This window comes from Dreissena polymorpha, chromosome 6, assembly GCF_020536995.1.
Source record: "Dreissena polymorpha isolate Duluth1 chromosome 6, UMN_Dpol_1.0, whole genome shotgun sequence".
Classification (NCBI taxonomy): domain Eukaryota; kingdom Metazoa; phylum Mollusca; class Bivalvia; order Myida; family Dreissenidae; genus Dreissena; species Dreissena polymorpha.
Genome location: NC_068360.1, coordinates 5,431,261 through 5,443,376, shown reverse-complemented (window position 1 = coordinate 5,443,376; position 12,116 = coordinate 5,431,261).

Genomic DNA, 12,116 nt, shown 5'->3' with positions numbered 1-12,116 from the left:
GTCTTCAAACTTGACATGAAGGTTGGCCAGGATTAACAGATGACCACTGGTCATTTCAAGGTCATTCATTTGAAGGTCAAGGTCACTGTGACCTTCAATATAAAAAATGTTAAAGTTCTTATAACTTTGGTATGCTTGGACCTAGAGTCTTGAAACTTGACATGAAGGTTGGCCATAACTAGTTAGTAACCACTGGTCATTTCAAGGTCATTCATTTGAAGGTCAAGGTCACTGTGACCTTGAATGTAAAAATGTTAAAGTTCTTATTTCATGGTATAACTTTGGTATGCTTGGACCTAGAGTCTTCAAACTTGACATGAAGGTTGGCCAGGATTAACAGATGACCACTGGTCATTTCAAGGTCATTCATTTGAAGGTGAAGGTCACTGTGACCTTCAATATAAAAATGTTAAAGTTGTTATAACTTTGGTATGCTTGGACCTAGAGTCTTGAAACTTGACATGAAGGTTGGCCAGAACTAGTAAGTAACCACTGGACATTTCAAGGTCATTCATTTGAAGGTCAAGGTCACTGTGACCTTGAATGTAAAAATGTTAAAGTTGTTATAACTTTGGTATGCTTGGACCTAGAGTCTTGAAACTTGACATGAAGGTTGGCCAGAACTAGTAAGTAACCACTGGACATTTCAAGGTCATTCATTTGAAGGTCAAGGTCACTGTGACCTTGAATGTAAAAATGTTAAAGTTCTTATTTCATGTTATAACTTTGGTATGCTTGTACCTAGAGTCTTCAAACTTGAAATAAAGATTGGCCAGTACTAGAAGATGACCACTGGTCATTTCAATGTCATTCATTTGAAGGTCAAGGTCACTGTGACCTTAAATGTTAAAATGTTAAAATTGTTATAACTTTGGTATGCTTGGACATAGAGTCTTCAAACTTGACATGAAGGTTTGCAAGCACACTTAGATGACCACTGGTCATTTCAAGGTCATTCATTCTCATGTATATGCATGCATTCAAAACATAACACAAGGTTTGCTCATGCCTTGAAAAGTACTTACATTTCATTTTGACCTTTGAACAATATTTCAGTAATTTAAGTATTGCATTGACAAAAACACGAAAGGTACTTTCCTGTCATTTAAATCAAAAATCCGGCTTCAATGCGGTCATCTCCGACCGCGGAACTCTTGTTCCTTATATGGATATATATGGCTAAAGTAAAACTTGTTAACATTCTTGAAGCCACATTTATCGTCCGATGTTCCTGAAACTTGGTCACAAGATTTGTCCCAATGATATCTTGGACGAGTTCGAAAATGATTCCGGTTGGTTAAAAAACATGGCTCCAAGGGTCGGGTCATTTTTCCTTATATGACTTTTGTAAAACCGTATTTATACTCGAGAGCCCACATTTATTGTCCGATCAACATGAAACTTGATCAGAAGATATATTGGACGAGTTCGAAAATGGTTTCAGTTGGTTGAAAATTATGGCCACCATGGGGCGGGGCAATTTTCCGTATACGGCTATTGTGAACCATTGTTAACACGCTAGAGGCCACATTTATTGTCCCACCTTCAAAGTTGGTCAAAAGATATATCTCAATAATATCTTGGACGAGTTATAAAATGGTTTTGGTTGGTTGGAAAACATGGCCATCAAGGGGTGGGGCATTTTTCCTTATATTGCTATAGTAAAAACTTGGTAACACTTTGAAAGTCACATTTATTGTCCAATCTACATGAAACTTGGGTAGAACCGATTTCGAAAATGGTTTCGGTTTCTTGAAAAACATGTTCTCAATGGGGCGGGCATTTTTTCTTATATGGCTATATATTACTTGAGTGAAACCTTGTTAACACTCAAGAGGCCACATTTATTGTTTGATCTTATTGAAACTTAGTTAGAATATTTGTTACAATGATATCTTGGACGAGTTTGAAAATAGTTCTGGTCGGTTGGCTGCCAGTGGGCGGTGCATTTTTCCTTAAATTTCTATAGTAAAAACTTGTTAACACTCTTAAAATCATATTTATTGTCCAATTTTCATAACACTTGCTCAGAACTTTAAGGCAGCCATCTTTATTCTAGCAGCCATTTCGGACGCCAGCTTTGTTTATGTAACCTACGTTTAAACTTCTGTATTCATAATGAGCATGTATAACAATATTAAAAGACATTATAATACATACAATAATTCATATATATATATGTATTATGTATAATATATTACAAAAAAAAGAAAATGGCCGCCAGCTTAGACGCCATCTTGCATTTCTCTAAATCCCAAAAATACCAGCCGGGCATATTTGGATTCTTCATCAGTAACATGTCCCCCAACAAAAACACTTTAACATTTACTATTAACCTTAATGTCGAGTTTAGTGAAAACTGGTTACTTTTCTGGCGGACTGTGACAAAGTTATTCTGATATACCCCCAAGCACTTACCCGTAGAAGGGTGAAAAATTGTATTCTTAAAATTGTTAATTCCCATTTAATAATCAGATTTTAATTAAGACAGTGTGCATAATAATTCTGAACGGGGTCAGGAAAAATTATAGTGAAATAAATAAACGAGAGCGCCGATGGCGTTAAAAGCATAGGTGCAAGATACAGGGAAGAATGGCGTCACGTGGTATAATGTAGTTCGATATCGCCATCCGCGAATTTCTCAAATCAATAATTTCAAACAATTACCGACTATTTAAATAGATAATCTTTCCATTTACATCAGTGTATGCAAAATAATTACCCAAGCCTTTCAAAATTTAAGCACGGACACATCTGTATCTTTTCACAAATGAAAATAGACGCTACCCTATTCGTCTGCGTCAAGAATTTGTCGTAAAACTTGTGGTAAGCGTTAGATGCAGACGTGCACAACAGATTGAGTTCTGAATACAGATTTCTGAATGCAGATTTTTATAGAAACTCCTCAAAGCAGTTACTTCCCTTGCTTCGCCCGGTCAGTAACTTCTAGTATAAGGGAGGCCACTGCGTAGGAGATTGAGATTTATAGTGCAGATAGAATTGTTTTACGAACGAAATTTGTTTTAGGTTATAAGAAGATTTTTTGACAAAAACGGTCTTAGAAAAATTCACTAAAAACGGTGTCAGCAATATTCTTGGAAGAAAACGTTAGAAAAACGTTTTCAAATTTTTTTTTGTAAGAATGACCATATACTAAATTAAATAGATATTTCGTCTGATTTTTGATCAGGTAAGGCTTCATAATGGGTAACCGAGCGATGTGGATTTTTGAAATGTGGTATATACCATAAGCATAGGTGCGTAAACGCACCTATGCTAAAAACATCAACCACAATACATCTGTGTTAGCAAGGACAGAGTTTTCTTCACCAAGCTAACAATATTTGTGTTATCTGTCATTCAGATAAGGCATCCACAATTGCAAGGAATTCAGATATGTATTGTTTAGTATCTCACATAATGATTAAAGTGATGTGCTACTCTGATAGTAATGTAGTACAAACCCATTTAAGGAAACTATTTTCTTCTATACGAATCGGAAAATACAACAACTGGGAAGATATATGTCTTGATAATGATTTTACAAAACCAAGCACAGGAATGTTGTGATGTTTCACAGGCTGAAGATCTAAACACGCAATCATAACAATACCACAGGAAACAAAATCAGCCTACCCTTGCACCCACATGAAAGCTTTTACACAATTGTATATGAAGCATCAAGACAAAAAAAAAGGTTCCTACTGTCTGATATGTGCCGTAAAACAATTGTTAATGTTTACTGATTTAAGCATCAGCGTGGTAACATTAGCATAATGGTTTAAAGCATGCACCGCTTTAGTTACCTATCTGTTAAGAATTAAGCAAGTAAATATTGTGCACTTTTTCATCTGGGTCTGAGCGGTTTGCCAAGGACTTTTTTAGACGCTATGCATAAATGGGTTAAATATGTATAAGCTTTATTTACATTAGTTTCTGTATAAGTGTGATGTGATACTCTACTGAGAGAACGGTGGTAGTTAAAAGTCGATCGGTTAAAAACGAAACTGTAAATCACAAAAAATCACAACCACATCAAGATGAACCAACACAGCTTATCAGAAACAATTACATTAACGCTGAATGTAACAGAAACCCTGGAGGATTTAAATGCTCGGTATGCAAAAGCACTGATACCATTGTCAGTCACATTCGGGTTCTTCACACTCTTTGGTTTCCTAGGAAACCTGCTGATTCTCGTCGTGTTCTCTCTAAGTAGAGACTACAAGCGGAATAACTTCAAAGTGTTTGTTCTGACGTTAGGCGTTATTGACATAATCACATGTGTCACGCTTTTACCTGCAGAGATTGTAAAACAGCAGCGCTATTTTTCCTTCGGAGACGAGGTACCGTGCAAGATAAAATGCTTTTTCAATATCTTCGGCGCCTCGTCGTCCTGTCTGGCATTTCTAGTGATATCCGTGGATCGATACCGCAAGGTCTGTCAGCCTTTCAAGAATCAGATGAACCCAAAGCTTGCCGTACGAATTTTAATGGGAGTTGCTTTTTTGTTTCCTATACTTTTGGCGATTCCGGGGACCGTAATGTGCGGAATAAAAACTACGGAGATGGTGAATAAATATGGAACAACCACAACCATTCAGTTGTGTGAGACAGAGGAACGATTTGAGAGAACCGTTTGGAGGGCGATCTACAAGTGGGGGCTTGTTTTGTTGCTCTGTGGAATTTCGCTGGCATATATTGTACTTTATACCTTTGTCATGATCGAGGCAACGAAGCAGATTAGAGCTTTCTCAAGACATCGTCAGAGTTCCTTCGACGTTACATGCAGTTCGGGAATCTACGAACCAAACGCGATCGTTCACGAGCCAATGAATAGGAGCCAAACATTAAAAATGTCGCCGGAAATCGATGGCCTCATGTCATCAAACGGAGGTGAAGGAGGTGACAACGATGAAGAGACGAGTAGTACAGTTGCAGAAAGCCGCAATACAAATGTTAAACATTCCACAAATGGTTTACTTAAATTTCCGACGAAGACTATCATGTGGTTCATCTTAACAGTCGTGTTTATCATAACGTATTTAGCACACATAATATTGACACTGAAAGTCGACAAGATAGTCTTCATGACACCTCGAGAATTTTCCTCTTTTGCTTTCTTCTTCAGAATATATTTCTTCAACCATATGATTAACCCCATCGTGTATGCAATATTTATGAAACGGTTTCGTACATCGTGTAAAAATATCTTACCGACCATGTACAATAAACTGCGACAGTGCATTATGTAATTCAAATATTTTGTAATGTTATGTATTAACTCTCCTATTACCTCGGCTGTTTTCGGAGAAAATCCGATGTATTGTCATAGCCAGCTCGTCGTGTCCGTCGTCGTTTCCTCCGTCCGCGTCGTGCTAAAACCTTAACATTTTGTCAAGGTTTTGAACATTGGTTCTAAAATCAAAGTGCTTCATCCTACACCTTTGAAACTTCACATGTAGCTGCACCTTGATAAGTTCTACGTGCCACACCCATTTTTTGGTCACTAGGTCAAAGGTCAATGTCACTGTGACCTCTAAAAATCAATAAAAAAAAATCTTACAAGCTTTCATTTATTAGCTCATCTATTTTTTGAAAAAAAAAAGAGCTATTGTCATCACCTTGGCGTCGGCGTCCGGTTAAATTTTGCGTTTAGGTCCACTTTTCTCAATAAGTATCAATGCTATTGCATTCAAACTTGGTACACTTACTTACTATCATGAGGGGACTGGGCAGGCAAAGTAAGATAACTCTGGCGTGCATTTTTAAAGAATTATGTGCCCTTTTTATACCTAGAAAATTGAAAATTTTGGTTAAGTTTTGTGTTTAGGTCCATTTTATTCCTTAAGTATCAAAGCTATTGCTTTCATACTTGCAACACTTAATAACTATAATAAGGGGACTGTGCAGGCAAAGTAATGTAACTCTGACTGGCATTTTGACAGAATTATGTGCCCTTTTTATACTTAGAAAATTGAAAATTTGTTTAAGTTTTGTGTTTAGGTCCACTTTATTCCTACAGTATCAAAGCTATTGCTTCATACTTGCAACACTTATTAACTATCATAAGGGGACTGTGCAGGCAAAGTTATGTAACTCTGACTGGCATTTGGACGGAATTATGGGCCCTTTATACTGAGAAAATTGAAAATTTTGTTAAGTTTTGTGTTTTGGTCCACTTTACTCCTAAACTGTCATAGATATTGCTTTCATACGTGGAACACTCGCAAACTATCATAAGGGTACAGTAAAAGGACAAGTTGCATAACACTGGTTGTCATTTTTACGGAATTATGGCCCTTTTTTGACTTAGTAACTTTGAATATATGGTTAAATTTTGTGTTTCGATCCACTTTACTTCTACAGTATCAAGGCTATTGCTTTCAAACTGCAAATACTTTCATGCTATCATGAGGTTACTGTACCTGGCAAGTTGAATTTTACCTTGACCTTTGAATGACCTTGACTCTCAATGTCAAATTATTAAATTTTGCTAAAAATGCCATTACTTCTTTATTTATGACTAGATTTGATTGATACTTTGACAAAACTACTCTTACCTGACATACCACAATAGACTCCACCCAAACCATCCTCCGTGCCCTCCCCCCTCCCCCCCCCGAATCCCCCCCCCTAATTTTTTTTAAGATCATCTCACAAATGACCACCACACCCTCACACTATACTATACCCCCCACCCCACCCCCAAATTGTTTTTTTAAACGGTTAAAAAACACAAATATTTATTTATATTATTTTATGTTTGAAATACCGTCCAACCATCGCACCCAAGAATACCCCCCTTCCCCCAATTCCCCCGCACTATTTTTTTAAGATCACCTCACAAATGACCACCAAACCTTCACACTATACTATACCCCCCACCCCACCCCCCGAATCCCCCCCCCCTTCTAATTTTTTTTAAGATCATCTCACAAATGACCAACACACCCTCACACTATACTATACCCCCACCCCCCCGAATCCCTGCCCCCCTATTTTTTTTTTAATCATCTCACAAATGACCACCACACCCTCACACTACACTATACCCCCCCCCACCCCACCCACCCCCCATTTTTTTTGAAACGGTTAAAAAACACATATATTTATTTTTATTATTTTATGTTTTAAATACAGTCCAACCATCGCACCCAAGAATACCCCCCCCCCCCCCGAATTCCTCCCCCCCCTAAATCATTTTTTTTTAAGATCATCTCACAAATGACCACCACACCCCAGGGTCTTCCCCAGGCCATTTAAATTTTCCGATCAGTGTATTCTTCAGTAAAAGAAAGTGGAGATTGTCCAAAAAAATCAAGGTTTCCCTATCAGTGTATCAATATTCCCTGTTTTAAAAGAGCACTCGGTACATACTTTCACAAGTAATCGCCATAAACACCACATGGGGTAATGGATAATCCACTGATAAGAGAATAGCATGACGCGCGTATCGATTATTCTAGCCACATTACACGGTCATTTAAATGCTGACAAGGATGTATCTGGTAACTTTCCAGTCGTCAAAATGTGAAGTTCATCGTCCAATCGGTTATGCGAATGCTTATGAGGGCGGGGTTAACTATCGACCATTATTTTTGACTGACGTCGGGCATGAAGTAAGAGTTTATCGCAGCTTGATTAGCAAGTAGTTGTACCATTTGAGTAATATAAAACCGGTAATTAGAACAGTACAGAACATTAAAGACGGTTTCGGGCATCATCATCACACCTTTTTACTGTAAACAAGTGTTACCTATGACTCATAATTAATACGAGAAATTAATTGCAAGTGGTAAACAATTAATTATTATAGCGGTTACAATTATGTGATAACAATTTATTTAATTCCAGTACATGTATATTTCAACATTTCCATTTATAGAACTGATTCACGTCGTTTTTCTGACATTTATTCGACACGTAATGCGCTTTAACAAATTTTCGTTGAATTAATTACGCACACTTGTAAATGCTTCGTCCGATAATCGATAGTTAGAAGACCGGCCGTGATCCTCGTGGACAACGTGAATTTCATGCACATTCAAAACATTTATTCGACTCGTAAAGTGTGTAAACAAATTATCGTTGAATTTATAACGCAACGGTTAATATTTGTTGAAATCTCAAATGGGAATAATTAAATTTGTAATCCGAAACCCATTACCGTAAGTCGATGTTAACGCGTTTTTAATCCGAAACACACTTCCGAATGTAAATGTTACCGCAACGTTAAATATTTTTGCTTCAAATTAGCAGCGCAAATTTATTTTGTGTCGAATCTTTTTCTCAATTAAAAAGAGCGCGAAAATTATGCAGCATGTACAACGTCGCGTCTATTGCATACAAATGGCGTGTATTGAGCGTTTTAACAAGCACACAACAGGTCAGGGGATTGACGCATATTCAGAGGCTATATTTCATCAAATCTATAAATAGTCACTTAAAAAATGACAATGTTTGTGTTAAAGAAATAACTGAAAGCTTTTATCGTAAATATTTACCAGAAAGAGATTGATAAAAACGGAATAAACGGGATTATCGGGTAATAAATAGAAACTTGAAAAATAGTAAGTATACAGTAATAGATTCGGGTTGAAACGGATGTATTGGGGAATCGTTCGAGTCGGGATTTTACTAGCTGTGCGGAAAAGTTTTAAAACAATTAAACAATATAAAAATATATATTTTTAAATGACTGGGGGATTTTTTTGAAGAGTCATAGCGCACCAAATGACGTCTTTTGACGCTGTTTTTCTTTGAGTTATAACGCACCACAGAACGTGAATTGACACGTTAAATTAAAAAAAAATCAACGTCGGGAGGGGACACCCCTCCCGAACCCACCCCCGGGGCGCCTGAACAAATTCCTGGGGAAGGCACTGCACCCTCACACTATACTATACCCCCCCCACCCTACCCCCCAATTTTTTTTTGAAACGGTTAAAAAACACAAATAATTATTTTTATTATTTTATGTTTGAAATACCGTCCAACCATCGTACCCAAGAATCCGCCCTCCCCCGAATGTTTTTTTTGCATTTTTTTTCGCATTTTTGGAAGATAATGTAATAAATGTCCACGCCCCCACACTATACAACCCTCTTCACTCCACCCCTCCCTCCTTTGTGATTGAAAATGAGAGTCCCTTCACCTTTAAAAAGAAAATAGATGAGCGGTCTGCACCCGCAAGGCGGTGCTCTTGTTAAAAACTGCACCCGCAGCCGAGCGTGGCACCCGTTATGCGGTGCTCTTGTTATATATACCAATGCAGTGCTCCAGCTAGGCCTAAATCGAAGGGCGCCGCGCCCTGCCCTCCCGAACCTCCACCCTGCCCCTCCGAACCTCCGCCCTGCCCCCCCCCCTCAAAAAAAAAAAAAAAATTTTTTTTTTTTTTTTTTTTTTACATAATATGATAATTCATAAATCTCTTATTACATTGTAATTAGTTAAATCCTCATTGTAGACATTTTATTTGAATGGTTTAATAATAATGGGAATAATACAATTATTTATAACATATAAATTAACATGCAATAGGAAGCATTCCAGAAACACCCGCGCGCTCGAACGTGCCCTTTTGACAAAATACTGCGCGTCGAAAGTGCCCTTTTGACAAAATACTGCGCGTCGAAAGTGCCCTTTTGACAAAAAAGCCCCCCTGCCCTTTTCAAATCCTAGCTGGAGCACTGCAATGTATATCCTAAATTATATGGACATACGTGTTTGTTTCTGTCATATACACTCGTAGATAGTGTTTGTTTATACTTAATACTCATTACTCAATGTCTGTTTTTACTATAGTTACTTTATGGAATATTAAATTGTCTTGCCTTTGCGTTTTTTTTTTCGTTTTTATAATCGTTTTTGATGCAATTGGTTTTGAAATAATTATCCAAAATTAACAATAGAAAACATGAAATTTTAATTTAGGCTTCGGCTAATTGAAACTTAATAGAAATCCTGACGTTTTTTTACCGACATTGTTGAGTTAAAGGGGCCTTTTCACAGATTTTTGGCAGATGTATTGAAGCGTGTCATTAAATGATTTATATTGATTTATTTAAACATTGGTTCTAAAAATCTCCAGGTAAAAACACAAAAATACAATTAAAAAAGGAAAACAAGTAACCCTCAACTGGGCTCGACCTACTGACCCCTGGCGTCCTGGAGTATAAAGTCTCCCGCTTAGACCACTCGACCATCCGTGCTAATGATATGAGCGCATGTATTTTTATCCCCACGCTTTTTGAAAAAAAGGTGGGGATATTGTGGTTATCTCCGCCGTCCGTCCGTCCGTCTGTCTGTCCGTCCGTCCTGGCCACTATCTCCTCCTACACTAAAAGCACTAGAACCTTGAAACTTACACACATGGTAGCTATGAGCATATGTGCGACCCTGCACTATTTGGAATTTTGATCTGACCCCTGGGTCAAAAGTTATAGCGGTTGGGGTGGGGCCGCGTCAGAAATTATCACTCATTTTTTTAGGTTATTTTACATTTACTTCTTTATTTCTACACCGATTCACTTCAAATTGATACTGGACCTCTCTTATGACAATACGGTCAATCTCAACCATGCATGGCCCCATTCCCAACCCTGGGGCGCCCCGCCCACATAGGCCACACCCACCAAAAATTTCCATTTACTATAATTTTTTCATTTCTACACGGATTCACTTCAAATTGATACTGAACTTTTGTTATGACATTAGGGTCAATCTCAACTATGCATGGCCCCAATCCCAACCCTGGGGCGCCCGCCCACATAGGCCACACCCACCAAAAAATTCCATTTACTATAATTTTTTCATTTCTACACGGATTCACTTCAAATTGATACTGAACTTCTCTTATGACATTAGGGTCAATCTCAACCATGCATGGCCCCATAACCAACCCTGGGGCCCGCCCACATAGACCACACCCACCCAAAATTGCCTTTACTATAATTTCTTCATTTCTTCACCGATTCACTTTAAATTGATATTGAACTTCTCTTATGACTATACAGTCAATCTCAACTATGCATGGCCCCATAACCAACCCTGGGGCGCCCCGCCCACATAGACCACACCCACCCAAAATTGCCTTTTACTATAATTTCTTCATTTCTACACCGATTCACTTCAAATTGATACTGAACCTCTCTTATGACAATACGGTCAATCTCAACTATGCATGGCCCCATTACCAACCCTGGGGCCCCGCCCACATAGACCACACCCACCCAAAATTGCCTTTTACTATAATTTCTTCTTTTCTACACCGATTCACTTCAAATTGATACTGAACTTCTCTTATGACAATATGGTCAATCTCAACTATGCATGGCACAATTACCAACCCTGGGGCGCCCTGCCCACATATGTCACACCCACCCAAAATTGCCTTTTACTATAACTTCTTCATTTCTACACCAATTCACTTCTAATTGATGATGAACTTCTCTTATGACAATACGGTCAATCTCAGCTATGCATGGCCCCATTACCAACCCTGGGGCACACCAAAGTCAAACATTCGGCGTGGGGATACGCGTCGGCCTCTGCCGCGCCATTTCTAGTTACTTATATCAGCGATCCTCGTAGTTTCCCAAATATAAACGACAACAACAGAACTTTCCAAATTATTCATTCCTTTCGCGTTTTAACGCTTTATAATTTTCAGGTTTTCAAATCATCAAAAGATGCATATAAAGGATATTTTAGAGCATGGTAAATGTTCAGTATTACTATTTCCTCACACATATCATAACTAAAACGAAAATTAGCGAATCTGAAACAACGTTTTTTAATTTTGTCAATTTATCAAAACGTGAAAAGGCCCCTTTAATGTACTATTTCCATGGTAAACTATTACTCTATTTAAATTAAGACAAGCTTTGTACCCATAGTGAACGCATTTGTCATGAAATAAATGTACAAACATCCATGAAATGTCAATGAATGTTCAACACGCCTATTCTGACACCCCAAAAAGGCAATACAACAAAAGTCTCCGAAAGGGAAAATGTGCTCTTTCAACACATATATTTTCTTTATGTCCAACATTCATTAACACATTTAAAGTGACAACGTAAATACTTGTTGCGCCTCGACTTGGTTTGTAA